This window comes from Neofelis nebulosa, chromosome 9 (genome assembly GCF_028018385.1).
Source record: "Neofelis nebulosa isolate mNeoNeb1 chromosome 9, mNeoNeb1.pri, whole genome shotgun sequence".
NCBI lineage: Eukaryota > Metazoa > Chordata > Mammalia > Carnivora > Felidae > Neofelis > Neofelis nebulosa.
The window spans coordinates 12,555,818-12,573,918 of NC_080790.1; the positions used below are offsets into that span (position 1 = coordinate 12,555,818).

The 18,101-nt window shown below is 43.5% G+C and overlaps 1 long non-coding RNA gene across 1 annotated transcript; it reads right to left on the reverse strand.

Moving 5' to 3' along the window:
* Positions 1-2,536: 2,536 nt before the first annotated feature.
* LOC131486160 (uncharacterized) lies at positions 2,537-12,509 on the reverse strand. The gene is made up of 3 exons (XR_009249209.1): positions 12,393-12,509; positions 10,603-10,730; positions 2,537-3,780 (listed from the first exon to the last, which is right to left on the reverse strand). It is a non-coding gene; the product is annotated as an uncharacterized LOC131486160 (long non-coding RNA).
* Positions 12,510-18,101: the final 5,592 nt, after the last annotated feature.

The window sequence follows — 18,101 nt, forward strand, 5'->3', positions numbered from 1 at the left end:
GTTTTATTGCACTTTGAAAAAGCAGTATTATGAGTCTCCTTCTTGCTCCGTGGGCATTTTTACAGACATGCCTTAGGGTCACATGTTGCCTAATCTAAACTATTGAGTAGCAAAGGCACCCAGATATTCAGCAGGGGTAGTAAGTGAGTCACCTTCGAGCTGGAAATAAATACTCCAGATTTACTACATTTGCCCTAAAATCAAGAAGTATCCAGGGAACATCTGGAATGTCAACAGAAAAAATTAAATGGGTTAGGGATTTGAGGTGGGGGCGGGGAGAAGGAAAAGTCACAGATGCGCAGCTACTGAATGGCCAAAATTATACAATTCTGCCACTGAGTGGTGAGAGCGTCTGCCCTCCTTGAAGCCGGCTCTGGTACTCATGACTCTGCTGGAAATGCAACGTTTCTGTGTGTGTGTTGTGTTGTGTTGTGTTGTGTTTTTTGTTTTTTTAAAATTTCTGCTCTTGAAAAAGGCCTGTGTGCCGTATAGTGCTCATATAATTTAAAAAGTCAAAAGAGGCTGTCTTAATAAGTTTATATAACCTTCATCTAATTACAGAGGGAAGAAATAACAGAAGACAAATACATTTGCCCCCCCAACTACATGGAGATTGTGAATACAAGAGTAGCTTCCAACTCCCAACATTTGAAAAGCTCTACTTTGAATTGAATATGAGTGATTTCTTTGAATTTTCAACTCAATTCTATGTAATTGAACACATCTTCCTTGAGTGCTTACTAAGTGTTCATATGAAATAATTTCTTTAGTTTTGAATTAGTGGCTTTTCCGGAAATGGTTTCTTTTGCTGTACCGTGGAAATGTATCAGATTATTGTTTTAATTATCTTTTTGCTGATTGTGAATATCTCTCTAAGGAGGAATGTAAGGAAAAATCTCTAATTACACCATTTATATCAGAATGGTAAAGCGTATATTTATGTTGTTTGTTAATTTTTTTTTTAATTTTTTTGTTTAACGTTTTATTTATTTTAGAGACAGAGAGAGACAGAGCATGAACGGGGAAGGGGCAGAGAGAGAGGGAGACACAGAATCGGAAGCAGGCTCCAGGCTCTGAGCCATCAGCCCAGAGCCCGACGCGGGGCTCGAACTCACGTGAGATCGTGACCTGAGCTGAAGTCGGACGCTCAACCGACTGAGCCACCCAGGCGCCCCCGTTTGTTAATTTTGTCTGTCACAGCTAAAGACTGAACATCAGCTAAGGTCGACAGTAGCCAGAAGGTTCTGGTAAGCATCAGGAAGTAGGTGAATAATACATAAAAAATGATACAGCAAGTAGAAAGCATGTATATCCTTTATATGTTTAGATTAAATGAAAATCTCTTTGTTCTCCCTTTTTGCTCATTTCTGCTTCCAAAACGTAGGTTTTCATACCACGGTCTCTGAGAAGCATGGTGTACGTAACAGGATCACGCCTAGGATCGTGTGTCAGGGCTGATCAGCATGCGGTCAGGTTTTTTTTTAAGGCAACGACACTTCACATCTTTCAAAGGATTTAATCTCTTTTCTCTAGTTATCTTGTTTGCCTTAGTCCTGCGTCCTTCCCTCTCTACCGCTGACTTCGCAATTCCCCTCCTTTGCCAAGAGGAGAGCAGACAGCGCCCTCCAGTCAGAGCCAGCACCCTGAAGTTCAGTTGCGTTTGGGGTTCCTGGCCCCTGGGCTGCAGCCTCTTCTGAATGCAGATTCAGGAATAACCTATTATGCATGTGCCCTCCAAATCCATATGCACAGTTAATTAGTTTAGAGCCCTAAAATGTTATGTGATTCCTTTCTTAATAGAAATGAGAAGTGGTAAAGACGGGAGGCCTTTATTCACACTTTATCAGCTATTTTAAATTAAGGGGTATATTATTCTCTGGGTAGATTTACAGGAACAACCATTATGCGCCTCACTCCTATTATCATTAATGGTGGTAAATGCATGCACGCATGAGCAAAGCACTCTGGAGTTTACACAAGAGGCCACTCTCTTCCTTCTATTATTAACAATTCCTGCTGCACATTTCTTAAATATCTGCAAAATGAAACAAAACATTGTTCAGGATTTAAAGACTATCTGGGTCTATGTTTTTCAAAGGAAATTGGAATGGTACATTACAAAGGTTTGCAAATTTACTTTATGATAGCAAATGATTATGATGCCTGCTTACCCTCCAGGAATTGCTCTGGGGGGAAAAACGCAGGGGTGGGGGACCCATCTGAGGTTTTCCATGTCAGCACAGTAGAAGGCTCGGCCAGGGGGGAATTAGCATCTTTAGCCAGTTGACTATTTTCTTGCAGTGTTGACAAAGTCAGGATTAATGGCTGACAGAGACAGAAAACAGAAAAGTGGGAGAATAGACCATCTTTTCAACGACAGGGAAGAAGCTGTTATCTATCCATCCATTCATTTGTTTATTTATTCACTCATTCCTTTGCTCTATATACGTGTGAAACACCTACCATGTGCCAAACCGTACTAGGCAATGAGGGTGGCAGAATGAGGAGGAGAGATTACATCTTTGCCCCTGGGAAACTCACAATTTTTGAAAAGGTAGAAATTAAACAATTGATTGCACAGTTAGTTCTGTTAGTATTGCCATGAAAGAGAAGCGTAGGGAGCAATAAAGAACTTGAGTGAGTGGAGGGGAGAAGCAGGACAGGCACCTGGAGGGATAAATACATGAGCTTCACTTGAAGGAAGTGAAACAGTTATCACTGTGATGGTAGATAGCTGAGGAAGGCCAGGCAGGAGGAACAACATGTGCAAAGGCCCAGAGGCAGGTGGGATTCCAATGCTGGCTCCGCCACTCAATAAATAGTAGTAACAATGGCTGGTGCCTCCTTCCCAAACACCCTATAGAAGGGTGCTTTTGCTTTTTTCTCCCTGCTGAAATGAAAGGGACGTAATGAGGGCTACCACTTGCCAAGAATCAGTTTGCCATGAATCCGAAGCTGGCCTCCAGCCAAGTAAACTCTTAAGGTTTGGATTATAAAACTAGAAGGATCCTTGCTAACTCTTCCTACCCCTCTCCACCCCAGACACAGAGGACAAATCACCTTTGTGTTCCTTCTGACAGGGCTCAACCTCTGAGAGGTGGGTCTCGTAGCTCTCTGTACCTGTGCTTCTCAACTTGTCTGTGATAAAGACCCGATTTTTAAAACCTCTGCTGTGAACCAATACTTTTATAAAATACGATAAAAATGCATTCCTGGGGAAATGATCGTGTACTTTGATATCACAGCTGTATCATTTACTATAAAATTTTCTAGAAGCTTATGGTCAGTTTCTGTACTAATCTCCTTGTGCATCGACAACAGTTTGCAGAGCGGTCCTCCTCTTAAAGATTAGGACTCTCCCTAGCCTTCAAATATTGCCTCATGGATCCGGGTGAGCCTATCATCTGAGAATGTATCTACAACTCTTGAAATTATTGACATTTCCTGACTGAGTCACTTCTTGGGCAAGAGGTTTCCCTGCATGACTCCCCACAGCAAGAAGCAGGATTTCCTTTGATAAACTTGCATCTCTAAAACCCTAAGAGACACTTACCTTAACTTCTGGTATTTCCAGGGCTGGCAGGGTAGTCCCCGATGGCCCCAGTTCATGGCTTTTTTCCCAAAGACTTCGGTGTCAATGTGAGAACTAAGATTCAAAAACCAGTAGATGTGACAGGCCGGAAAATCTGGGCTGGGGTGGCTCAGCATTCACTCAGGGGCTGAAGAACCTGAGTGTTTGGAACAGGAGGTATGGGTAGGTTTGTGGTGCTATGGCTGGGCCTGAGAGAAAGACAAGTTAAGGCAAGAGACGGACAGCAAGGCAGAACTGTGGTGGGGTCCCTGGCAGAGCTCTCTGTAGGCAGACTGGCCATGGGTTCTGAGTGTGAGCGGTCAGGAGCCTAGTCACTGGGAAGTCGGGGCCCTGAGTAGAAAGCAGCCCCTGAGAAGTCTCAGAGGAAGAAACCCAACTCAACTCCTTGGCCCTCCTTGCTGGCTTCTCTTCCTCCATGATCTTTACCAATGTAGGGGACCATAATGCTCGGCTGGCATCTCTTTAACTTTCTTACTCTATACTCTCCCTCTAGATTATCTCGCTTACCCACATGGCTTCCATTATTTCATCAAAACCCATGACTTCCAGAGGATATCTCTTACATACAGTCTCTTCCAGGCTCTAGATTACATATCGCATTAACCTCTGACCCTTCGTGATGGGATGAGTAATGTTTTCCCCGAAGATGACCATGTCCTAATCTCTAAAACCTGTGAATGTGTTATCTTTACATGGCAGAAGAGACTTGGCAGAAGGAACACACCCTGACTTTAGCCAATGAGTCTCATTCCACACTTCCAATCTCCAGAGCTGTGGGGTAAATCTCTCATAAAGGGTTCAGCTCCGTGTGGCAAAAAGGAGAGTGTGGGAAGGTGGCAGAGAGATGAGGCAGCTGGGGCCAGACCATAAAGCCTGAGAACACCATGCAAAGGACCCAGGTCAGGCCACTTTCTCCTCACTGACCTAGGAAGGCAGGACCCTTCCTTCTCCTGCCTGGACCACCATGGCATGTAATTCACTTAGCAGCGAGTACACAGGGTATGAACTATGGCCAGTCAGGTCAGATGCTGGCCATAAATAGCTGCATAGCCTGGCTGCAAATTAGCTCAGCTCCTAGCCCTAGCACATGGTGCCCCTCACTCCAAGGCTGAAGGGACACCAGGGAGGAACTACATGTGGTCATATGGTAAGAACAGAAGTATGGCAATACTCGTCTTCTGCAGTTACCTTCATCCATTAAAGGATTTCCACATAAAAAAAGAAGGGAGACTGGCGCAGGAAAGGAGTCAGGGACCTGGGTTCAAAATCTGGTGCTACGTCTAACAGACCCTGGGGAATTGAGGAATTAGTCTTCTGTCTTGGATGTCCCTTTCCTTACCCGGAAACAGAGTTAATCACACCAATGCTACGAGATTGTTGTGAGGTTCAAATGAGAACAGGTCTGAAAAAGTGTGGTTTTTTTGTTTTTGTTTTTGTTTATATGTGCTGTTTAGAGCAAATAAAGCAAAACCGGCAAAATACCACAAATCTATTACTGAAAGGTCTTAGTCTTTTTTTTTTTTTTTTTTTTTTTCAACGTTTTTAATTTTATTTTTGGGACAGAGAGAGACAGAGCATGAACGGGGAAGGGGCAGAGAGAGAGGGAGACACAGAATTGGAAACAGGCTCCAGGCTCCGAGCCATCAGCCCAGAGCCTGACGCGGGGCTCGAACTCATGGACCGCGAGATCGTGACCTGGCTGAAGTCGGACGCTTAACCGACTGCGCCACCCAGGCGCCCCTGAAAGGTCTTAGTCTTAAAGGACACAGACTTTTCAGCGCCCACTGTAGAAACCATTCACTTCTTATCAAATAATGATTGAAGCCCTATGCATTCCAAGAATTGCTCTTACGTACATACTTTCAGAAAATCTGTTATTGTCCATTGTGTTGAGGATGTCGCCTACGTCTTGTGTCATCGGGACCCGTGAGTGAGCCTGGTGCCTTCTCCATCTTCTTCCTTGGCCTCCTACCTGAACCATCCCTAAATTCTTCCCCTACCGTCTTTTTCCTAGGTTCCCTTCACCCGCGGTAGCAGCCATCATGGCATCTGCTTTTAGCTCAGCTTGTCAAGACAGTGCCGCTAAATGAAAGCAGGTCTGTCTGTTAGAGGGAGCTGAGTATACTTGTGCTTGTGCTCAGTTAGGTAAGGCACTTGACCTTTCCTAGAGGCCTTGCAGAGTTACAGTGTCTTCATCCCAATGGGTAGCTGTCATGGGAGGAGTCCAGGTACTGGGGTAGCCAATGGCGAAGCTATTTTCAGGTGAAGTAGTGATAAAGAAGGATCTCTGAGCGCTTTTCACTCACTATCATCTTCTAGAAGAGGTCTTCATTTACTATCAGAGTCTCTGCATTGATCTTTCAGGTTCAGCTGTCTCACTGGTACAATTGGGATTACAACACTAAGAATATCGTTCTTTCAGGACTGTTGGAAGGAACAGATTGAAATGATCATGTTCAGGAATCAACTCTGTAAATGTTGACCTCCCATGTATATTAGTGAACTAGAGCTTCCAGAACAATATACCACAGGCTGGGTGGCTTAAATCACAGAGATTTATTTCCTCATAGTTCTGGAGGCTGGACGTCCAAGATCAAGGTGTCAGCAGGGTTGGTCTCTGGTGAAGTCTCTCTCCTTTCTGTGTCCTCACATGGCCTTCCCTTGATATGCACACAACCCTGTGTCTCTCCTTTTGTGATACGGATCCCAATCCTGTTGGTTTAGGGGCCCCACCATTATGATCTCATTTAATCTTAATTGCCTCCTAAAAGCCCTGTTTCTGAATACAGTCACAAGGAGTGCTAGGGATTCAACGCATGAATTTAGAGGGAGACACAATTCAGTCCATAACACCCAGTGTTCATGCAGAACAATATTATTATAATGCTCATCTTGGAAACAAACATGAATAGGCCACAAATTTTTTCCAAGGTGAAATCTTTGGGAAGTGAATCATCAGTAGGAACATTTCCAGAATAAAATTAGATTGTGCCCTCTCATCTCTTTATGCACCCGAATTCCAGCTATCCGTCCAGCCCATATCAGACTGCATTTCTTCATTACAAATACCCCTTGGAGATCTGTGCAGTCACTGAACAGGGAATCATTTCCCCAGGGATACTGCTGATCCTGGCCGGCACTCAGAGCTTTCTCAGCTTCTGGGCTGTGAGCATAGATGTGGGCCCTGGACTTCCCAGAGTTTTCCTCTCACCAGCTTCTCACCTGGAGCTATGCCATGGAATAATGCAGTTTCTATCTGCAGCTCAGGATAACTGACTGACTGAGAACAATCCTGTCCTTTTACCAGAAAGCTTGCCCAGCATTGAAAGGGCCAAATAAAAAATCATTCTTCTGAATAGAAATCCTATTTGGGGCGATTTCTATCAGGGGCCATCTCATCCATTTGCTGAGCTGTGGACTGTAGAAGAGAGACTCAGGGGGCAGACCACCGAGGATGGGAGGAACCTTGTCCAGGACAGGAAAGTAAGATCCCTATTCTTGCTCAGCCTGAGCATGAAGAGGAAATGAGTCAGAGGCTCCTATGAAGCAAACAGCAGCAGGAATGGAACCAAAATACCTATTATTAAGGATAACTCTTGATCGAACTAAAAGATTTTTTATTTCAAGGCTTCTTTTGGTCCTAAGCTATTTCCAGTAAAAAAAAAAAAAAAAATGAGTTTATAGAGCAGAAAAGGGACAAGTACCTTCTCATATTCATTTGGGGCTGCTTAGCCAATTCATTCAGCTCTTTGTCATGGGGCAAGTTGGGTCTGGGGACTGAAGGAGAGAGGTCAAGTCTTCCAACTCAGAGCTGGCGATGGTTGGAGACAGAAGCTGGAAGGAGCTCAGTAGAGAGCCAGCCCTCCAGTGTGTCCTATGCTGGGGGTGGAGGGGTGGTGCCCTGGCTTAAATTGCATTCTCTGTGCTTCTGAATTAATGTTACCATTTATCCATTTTGTTCCTGTAGGTATAGTCATGCATTTATTTAACAAAGGCAACAGAACAGGAATGCTGGACACTGGAAATGCAGATTACTGGGAGATATCAGGACACTTGAAATCTGGAGGAGGAAACAAACCTAAGAGGTGGGTGGGAACCAGGTTTGGTTTATTCAGCTGCTTAAATATGTCACTGAGGACGCAGTTCTCTGTTATACCAACTACAGCCTCTATTTCAACCTGAAGCCTTTGTTGGCTCACATTTGTGGCCAGTAGTAAAGTAAAGGGGGCTATTCACTGTCTTGTCCATACCCACAGGAGAGAGAGAAAGCCTCTTCTCAAACCATAAAACTTCCATGGGGCCAACTTAGATGCATGACCCTGGCCGTGTCACTATTGTTAGTGCAATGCCATCCTGGGACCCAATGCCATTCTGATCCCAACTCTTGGAGGAGTCAGAGGTACCACGATGGGCTGAGACAAGCCAGAAGTCTCAGATGAGTGTGAAACCACATTGCTGGTCCACACTGGGAAGATGGGATGGGGCCTTAGAAGAAGCCATTGCACAAACCATACCAGATGATATATAGCCCATAAAACCTAAAATATTTAAAAGTTTACCAAACGCTGCTCTACCCTTCTAATAGAGTAGTATTAAAATTTTAGCAACATCAGAAATGATTTTTTTACATTGTTATGACTAAGTGAACATTGCTTATTATAAGCCCAGGTGATGCACTGTGATAATGTTCCCTTGTACATTTTTTTAATCTGGTCTTAATAATTGTACTGATTTTTCACGAGTCCAGTTTTTCAACTCTCTTCAATCATTGCCAGGCTCTAGAAAATGTATTGAATGTCTATTAATGTTATTTTTTTAAGCATAATTTATTGTCAAATTGGCTTATATACAACACTGAGAGCTCATCCCAACAAGTGCCCTCCTCAATGCCCATGTCCCATTTTCCCCTCTCCCCCACCAGCCCCCATCAGCCCTCAGTTTGTTCTCTGTATTTAAGAGTCTCTTGTGGTTTGCCTCCCTCCCTTTGTGTTTGTAACTATTTTTTTCCCCTCCCCTTACCCTATGGTCTTCTGTTAAGTTTCTCAACATCCACATTACTTTTAAAACCCAAAAATGTTTTGCATCGTGGGCCAATGTTTGTGTTCCCCAAAACCCATATGTTGAATCCCTGATGTGATGGTATTTGGAGGGGGAGGCTTTGGGAGGTACCTAGCTCATGAGGGCGGAGCCATGGTGAATCAGATTTGTGCCCCTACAAGAACAGAGAGATGATCTTCCTCTTCTGTGTACCTTTTTTGTTCTATTTTTATCTAAAAAAAACTTGTGGAAATCTATTATCTGCTTAATATTTCCATTCTTGTTCCCTTTGTCATTGTGGGTTTATACTTGTTTTTTTTTTTTTTCCTTTGTTAGTATTTCAGTTGGAGGAGAGTTCATCAAAGCCTATGGTCAATATATTCTGCTTAACTGTAGGTGTAAGTAACTCTACTATAGCTAGAATGTTAAGGAAAAGAAAGAGGTGCAGAATGTACTATGAGAGATCCAAGGATTTCCCTTTGGTGATAGTCATGGACAATTTCATGGGAAAAGGGGATACTTGAGCTCAACCTGATGGATTGATATTAATCAGGCAGGTGGATGTAGGGTATGGGAAAGCAGTTCAGGCAATGGAAGGATTAAGAACAAAAGCAATAGGGTGGGGAAGGATGGGGCACTCAGAATAACATACACAGACCATTGTCTGATTTTCCTAGAGTCTTAGTTGTTCATTCCAGAAAAGGGCAGGGCAGAAATGAAAGATGGGAAGTAGAAAAAAGAAAAAAAAAAGCAGATTTTTCAATGTCAGGAAGGAAACAGGTGGACTCATTTTCCAAGGAAGACTAATCTACAGGTGTAAGGAGTCAATTGGTTAGAAATAGTTCACAGTAGAGGTGTTCAGAGCTCACGGTGTCTGCAATATTGTAATTCATAGGAAATGTATATTTGGTCTTTGTCCACCTTTCCTGGCTTACAATTCCCAAGACCCTTGGAGTTTCCATAGCAATAAAAGCAATGGGCATATCTTTGTTATAATATTTGGTCTCTTGTCCTTAGTTTCTGAGTCCTTCAGAGTCACAAAGGTGAAATGGGTGTCTTATTAGTCACAAGTTCCTTTCCAGAGCAGCAGGGTTTATGTTAAAGATGTGATTTTTTGGGGGCGCCTGGGTGGCGCAGTCGGTTAAGCGTCCGACTTCAGCCAGGTCACGATCTCGCGGTCCGTGAGTTCGAGCCCCGCGTCAGGCTCTGGGCTGATGGCTCGGAGCCTGGAGCCTGTTTCCAATTCTGTGTCTCCCTCTCTCTCTGCCCCTCCCCCGTTCATGCTCTGTCTCTCTCTGTCCCAAAAATAAATTAAAAACTTTGAAAAAAAAATTAAAAAAAAAAAAAGATGTGATTTTTTGGAAAGCATGAAAGATGGGAGCTGGTTGCCAGGGAAACCCACCTGAATAGAGGGTTGGAACTTTCAGCCCCACCCCCTGACCTCTGGGGAGGAGGGAAGAGAGTGGAGATTGAGTTCAATCATTAATGGCCAAGGATTGAATCAATCATGTCTATGTAATGAAGCTTTCACAAAACCTTGAAAGGACATGGTTCAGAGAGCTTCTGGTTTGGTGAGCACATGAAGATTTGGAGACAGCGAAGTGCTCAGAGAGGGTGTGGAAACTCTTGCACCCTTCCTACATACCTGGCCCTGTGCATCTCCTCCACCTGGCCGTTCTTGAATTATGTAACCTTTTATCATAAACCAGTAAGTTCATAGGTAAAATGTTTCTCTGACTTCTGCCAGCCACTCTAGCAAACTAAACAAACCCAAAGTGGGGGATTGTGGGAACCTCCGATCTATAGCAAGTTGGTCAGAAGCACAGATAATGACCCGGGCTTGATTCTGGTATCGGAAGTGGGCGATGGGGGATGGTAGGGATAGCTTGAAGGACTGAGCCCTTAACCCGTGGGATCTGACACTATCTCCAGGTGGATAGTGTCAACATTGTGTTGAATTGTAGGACACTCACCTGGTGTCCTGAGCATGGCTTGATGATGTTATGGGGAAAAACTCCTCCACGCATTGTAATTGGTGATCAGAAATTTCAGTGTCTCAACATTTGCTCCAACAATGGAGTTGTTATTTTCTGGTTCTGTGCTAGGGGATAAATATGTATAACTGTAGGTCCCCGCACTCACGGAGCTCAGAGCCTGGGAAGAGCGGGCTGGTTAATAGTCAAACAAACATTACAAACGTAAAGATGGGATTGTGACAAAGAAAGTTCTCTGAAGGAGAGAAATTCAGGGGCTATGAGTCCCAGCTGAGAGATACTTGGCTCAGGAAGTTGGAGAAAACTTCCTGACTGAACGGCAGAATACTTGAATAGATTAAACTCTACAGTTGGATAAAATGGTTGCCATTGAGTCTCCTAGAGTCTTACACAGGCTGGAAAAACCCATATTTCTCCATCGGCAGACATGGCTTGGGGTGTCCTATGAGCTTGGACTCTGTCCTATAGACACAATTCAGTTTATCAGCACAAGTAAGACTGAGCTTTGTTCTCAAGGTGTGGGGCTCAAGGTTAACATATAAACCAGTATTTGAGTCTCATTATATGCCCAAAATTGTGCTCTTTCTCAAGAATTTATTTCATGGAATGTTCATTATAGTTTTATGAGCTAGCCAGATCCTCGTATCATTTCTACTTTATAAGTAAATAAATCTGGAGTTAGAGAAATGAATTATCTTATCTTCTGTAAGTGATGGGGCCAGAAACTGAACCTCGGTCTGTTTGAATTGTAAGATTGTCCTCTCAACCACTAAGATATGTGGTGTCCCACTTTTAGGGGAACAGTGATATGCTGAATGCCCTGAGCACACACTTGCACTCAGAGTTTAAAACCAACACAATCTCTGCCCTGGGTCAACCCTATAAGGTGGAAGGTATCTGTGTTCATACAGAACAACCTTTAGACCACAGGTCTCAGGAAAATGTTATCGAAATGAGCAAGGATTTTTCTCTAAATGCATAGAGCATGAGAAGGCATTAGAAAAAATGAGGACTTTTCTTTCTTCTTACTGCCCAAAGCTCTGAGATGGTTAATGAAATTGATGGGTCAGGGCCCTCGGTTGCCTGAGGTTTATTAGTCTGATCTTTGAGTGGATCCAAACTGTAGGCACTCCAAACAGAGGCCACAAACCACAAGGCTGAGGCCCCGCTGATCTCCCTGCTTCTGAATGGCCCCACAGGACAGACAGACCCCATGGCCTCAGAAAGAGTTATGAGCTTTGGCATCCTGTAGTGAAAAGAACAGGCATCTTCCCTCAGCCAACTGCCCTTAACACACTGAAAATATGATTCATGATTCATGAGAACTATTTCTTTCTTCAGAGGGACCCTCTGGCTTTGCTTTGGGTGCAGGAATAAGTTGGCCACAATCAACTCCCCTGAAGAAGTGGTTTCCCCACCACATAACTCTTCATTCTGAGGACAATGGCTTTGCTCAATGTGGTAAAGGGGAAGTTTAACCAAAGGAAAAACTGAGCCCACACTGATAAAACATCACTGTTATCAACAGACTGCCAGGCGTGAGAGCTGAAGCACCCTCGCCTTGCGATGACTTTGGGGGCACCCTCGGTATGTGTTTCCCAACTGCCCCCAGCATGGATGTGTCCCCCCCTAGAACCACTGGCAATGCCAGAGTTCAAGCAATTTGGCTGTTTAAACTTCGACTTACTCTCCAACTCTCCTGCGTGCCTCACATAATTACATTTACCAAGGTTCACAGTTACACATTTACTAAAGGATATGACACTCACCTTTCTGGAGGCAGCCTCTGCAGCACCATGGAAGCCGCTTATGACTTGGAGTAGCTCCTGGTGTTGATTGCCACATGCCTATTATATGTCAGAGAACTGTATTCGATGCTTGCCCTTGTTCTCGGATTTAATCCCCACCAGACTCTATCAGGAGAGTAGTAATTTTCTATTTTTAGAAATGGGTGCAAAGGATTAAGCTACTTTCTTAAGGTAGCATAGATGTTACAGAGCAGGATTTAAACCAGGGACGTCTGATGCAGAGGAATGTGCTTAGGCTGTCGTGCAAATGTCCCTATCTATTTTAATACGTGAACCAGGTCTCAGGGAGAACGGACAATGGAAATCACATATGTTCCTGTATGCAATTCAGAAAGATCTTCAGTTCCCCCTAAATCCAAAAGTGTAAAGTTTTCCTGATTAAGAAACAGAGATGCCTACGTTTTTAACTTCCAAGTGGGAAGTATGGCCCTTCTAGCGGACACCTTCCCTTGCAGGGAAAGCTTTCAGGTGTGAAGATGGAATCATGTGGGACAGGAAGTATATCCTTTCTTCTCAAAGGGGAAGAGTAACCCAGGGCTGGGTCTCTAATCCCACTCCCTGCCCAGCCAATGAAGGTGGGGGGGACCAGGGAAGCCCCTGAATCCTAGAAGGCCATGCCCACCCCTCAGACAAATTAACTAGGGGAGATTCATATTTGGTCTGGTGCAGGAGCCACACACAGAGATCGCAAGGTTTTTATTTGATATATAATTTATAACACATACAACAAATTATACAGTAAGTTAACAAGGTAGACATGAATGTTATTTATTTTTAAAAAAACGAATGTACAAGTATTTGGGGAAGCATGTGATCATGGAGGTTTCTTTTTTTTTTTTTTTTTTTTTTTTTTAGATGCTGATACATGTATATTTTCCTAAAAGTTTTGAGACAGCCATAATCTAAAGGGGGAGACTGATATGACCGGAAAGCAGTACAAAGTACCATTGGGATGATTACAAGGTGAAAACACTATGTTTGCACCTGGTCCTGGGAAAGGGGCAAAAAAGGTGTAGAAGGAAAAGACTATCATTAGATATTATTATTATTATTGGGGCGACTGGGTGGCTCAGTCGGTTAAGCGTCCGACTTCAGCTCAGGTCACGATCTCACGGTCCGTGAGTTCGAGCCCCGCGTCGGGCTCTGGGCTGATGGCTCGGAGCCTGGAGCCTGTTTCCGATTCTGTGTCTCCCTCTCTCTCTGCCCCTCCCCCGTTCATGCTCTGTCTCTCTCTGTCTCAAAAATAAATAAACGTTAAAAAATAAATAAATAAATAAATAATAATAATAATAATTATTAATGGTGATAGTAGCACTGGATAAACATACTGTTTAGACATTTAAACTATCAATAGATATTATTTTCAATTATTTAGATATTGTTATTAGTAGCACTATTTAGGCAGTTTTGTTTGAATTTTCAGAGTTCTCCCCTCCCTTTTCCTTTTACAGGCTTTGGAATGGCTTAAAAGCTGCATCTAGGACATTATTCCTAAGGAAAGAAGCCTCCTTTACCGGGAAGGCCTGCCGATGTCGGGAGCTTCCTGCTCCCCCAGCAAAGCCTCTCCACGCCGCTCGTACCTTAGGGTCTGAGGAGGGAGCGCTGGGGTGGAGTGGGCTCCGACCTCATGCTCCTGTCTCTACAGTTGCTCTTCCTTCCCTTTTTCCTCCTTCAGAGAACTGACGCATTGTTCATCCTCTTCGTGGGGTCCCTCATCACGAAACTCTGCACATCTGCTAATCATCAAAATGGCCCCTGGAGTCAATTTCCTAATACTCTGTCTGTCGTCTCCTCTCTGCCTCTACTAGTATGACCTTCCTTCACACCACCATCATTTATTGCTTAGAACACCACCACAGCTTCCTAAGCTTCCTCCCTGCTTCCAGACACACCTCTTTTAGTCAATCTTTACTCTACAGAGTAAACTTTCCAAAGCACACATGTGGGCCAAGCACTCCTGTTGAAACATTCTTCCTTTGTTCCTCATTCCCTAACTTGGTAAACCATGACCTCCACAGTCTGGCCTCAAGCCTGAGTTCCCAACACAATCTGCCATGCTGCCTACATTCCAGCCGTACACTATGCATTTGACTTGTTTCTAGAATTTTCTTCAGAATGTCCCATGTGCCTTTCCCTTTCTTTCTCTATGGCATAAACTTTCCTGTCTTACAAAGCCTTGTTCCCAGGTTTTGTGACTCAGTGCCTAGACTATAGGAACAACTGATCTGGGTGTCTACTGCACCATAGCTCTTATGACCCTGTTGTCACTGTATATTTACATACTTATCTACCCTGTTAGATGAAGAGTTCCTTGGGGCACCTGAGTGGCTCAGTCAAGTCAGTTAAGCACCCAGCTCTTGACTTTGGCTCAGGTCATGATCTCACGGTTTGTGGGTTCGAGCCCCAAGTTGGGTTCTGCACTGACAGTGTGGATCCTGCTTCTGATTCTCTGTCTCCTGCTCTCTGCCCCTCCTCCACTCGTGAGCTCTGTCTCATCTCTCTCTCAAAATAAACAAACAAACTTAAAATAAGAGAGTTCCTTGAGGAGGAAGAGTGTCCTTTCATCATACTCTCTACACCAGTGGCTCTAGGCAGTTTTAAGTACCACAGTAGTTAAGCTGAATTCCTTCCTCCAATACAGGTCTTGACTGTCTCAACTAGTCAAGAGCCATGCATTTCCTCAATGAAAATTTTAAAGTCACTCAAACAGATAATGGCCATTACTGGATCTAAATATGATTGGCTTACTACCAACATGGTTCCACTAAGGGTTAAGAAATGCATTTTGCTTCGGAATCTAGAAATAAACCATCCTAGATAAAGCATCTGAATTCTGGTCAGAGTAGTTAGTACTCTAGGGAGGCACTAACACACATTCACAATCAGGCTGCAAGATAAAAACCTCTTTTCTATTCTTAACCTCAACCCTCTCTTGGTGGTCCAGACAGCCCAGGATACATGTGGGAATGCCAAACATGGTTAGAATCAACTGGTACATATACAAAAGGGGGATGGAAGTCAGAAATGTTAAGATACATTTCAGAGATCAACATATTCTGGGAGTCCAAGAACGAAGGTATTTGGAGGAAAACCCACACCAGGTGAAGGCAGCTAGGGAGGGGCTGTCTAGGATTTCAGTGAATCTTTCAGTCATTACTGAGATAAGGCGATTCAGGTTTTTCTCCTACACCAGCTGTCCTTTCCTCTCTATTCCTCTTTATATTCTTTTGTGTACTCTTTCTTCCTTCCTATTAGTCACTCAACCCTCAGAGGCATGTCAGCTCCTCTATATCTTTTCTAGAGACTGAGTGAAGGGCGAGTGATTACCATCACCTCTAGGCAGCTAGAGGAGAAGAGCTAAGAACATAAAAGTGAGCCACTTAGCTGGATACTTCTCATGCCCAGATTCAACTGTAAGGCTTTAAGAGGCTTTACTAGCAAGGACAAAGGATTGATCAATGCTCTGAAAACTATCAACCCAGGCTGCTGCAAGAAAACAGATCTCTTTAACTCTAGCTAAAATTCAGTGGGTGGAAGAATCTCAGCTAATTTCTTCCCTCTGACCAGATCTTAGTGGCCTTATCCATGGAATAGGAAATGATGTTTGTCTTCTGAAGGTAAAAAGCTACCTGCACTGAGTAGGAATGCTAGATGAATCCTGGTATCTGGTTGGCTTCATTGAAAGCAAGAAAAGGATCTTGTGTTGGGTTTAGAACTTCTGCATACGGTTGCATAGATTGTGCTCTGTTCAACTTTAGGAGATGCCATTTGCTTAACCTCTATAAGGTGATAATCACATACACTGTAATGAAAATGAATCGCCCTAGAGTTGAGCAGTACATAAGCCATGTAAATGGAGAACCTCTGACATGCCAGAGCAATCCTGGACCTCCGGTGACATAACTCCCATGGTTCAGTTGGATGAGCTTAATTTCTGGTTGGAAGGATACATGTATACTCTGGAGAACTTCTCCTCTAGAAGGAATATCAGGACCCATGTCTAACAAAAGACTTTTCCTGGGAGACTGATGTCAGAACTGATATCATTTGCTTGCATAACAAAATCCAAACAAACAAGGCTTTCTTTTTTTTCCCCTCAGGAAATCGAAGAAGGAGCTAAGAGTGGTTGAAGAGACACATGTGAATAAAGGAACCTGTTTTCTCTGTGGGAAATGGAAGGAATTTGATGAGAAGTAACTTCCCCGATGCAAGAGTAGACAATTCAAATGGGGTACTGGTTTTTAGTGACTCGTTTTTTTTTTTTTTTTTTATGTTTACTTTTGAGAAAGAGAGCACAAGCAGGGAAGGGGCAGAAAGAGAGAGGGAGAGAGAGGATCCCAAGCAGGCTCCATGAATGGAGCCTGGAATGTACCCAGCAGGCTCCAGAGCCTGATACAAGGCTTGAACTCACAAACCACGAGCTCATGAGATCATAACCTGAACCGAAGTCAGATGCTTAACAGACTGAGCCACCCAGGCATCCCCAAATATGGCAATCTAAAGAGAGTTTCTGCACTAGAATTTTTGAGGTTAGGTGAAAGGGATAGGAATAGTTCTTATACAGTACCTTGGAAGTGTCAGCACTATAGTGAGGTTCTACCGCAGCCTGAGATGTGCACATACGAGGATACCCCAAACCATGCCTCAACCCTCTAAAAGCTGGACAGTTACTGATCTTGCCCCTGGGTCTAATGAGAGCCACAGCAAACTGAACAGGGGAAGTAGGTTTGCTTTGGACTAGCATCTTCCAACCCAAACTTGTCACAAGGGACCATGTCCTTTTGACCTGGCTGTGACTCATGCTCCTGCCCATGTCCTCTGCTCTACCCATCTTTACCTTTGCATTTTATTTTTTCTGTCTGGGCAACCTCTGTATGACCTCACCTCCTCTGATGGCTTCAATTACAAGACATAAACCAATGATTTCCACAACTGGCCTTATCTCCAGCCCAGATTCTCCTCTGAGCTCCAGACTCACAGTTCTAATCATCATCCAGGGGACAGCTCTAGTCGGACGTGTTATACTGAGGCTCTTTCTCCAAACCCACAATATCAAGATAAATTTGTATTTTGTTCTCTGCCCTTCTGTGATCATTTGGTTCTACACTTAGGGATGAATTGATTAAAGAGATATGATTCATATCATCCCTTAAAACCTCAATAATTCCCATTTTAGAGGCAGGGTAAAATGAGACCTGAGGTTGATGTACACTGAGCCCAGAAGGTAAAAGTCTCATATAAGGTCGTTTATACTAAATAACAGACTTGCAATCTCAATGTACATTTTTATGAAGTCCAAACTTATGATTTTTAGTACATGATTCTAGGCTTAGATTAGAATAATTTGTTTAACCGTATCGGTATTTAACATAAGGCCATTTATTGGGTGCTTGGAAATCAGGTTTAAGTATCGCTGAAATTATCGTTACTATGCCCCTCTGGGTTTCGTATAATAACATTTACTGCCTCCACCCACCAACTCCAGCCCAGCAGCCTCCAGAACTTTGTGTTTCAGGTGTGTAAAGATAGGCCTCAGCAACAACAAGAGTATTCTCTCACCATTACTTAAAATTTCTGTTCGATGCTTAAAATGGAAATGGTGAAGAAGGCACTGCCTTAGGTAAACCGTATCTGTTTATGATAAACCAAGGTTTGCAAGAGGATATTTTA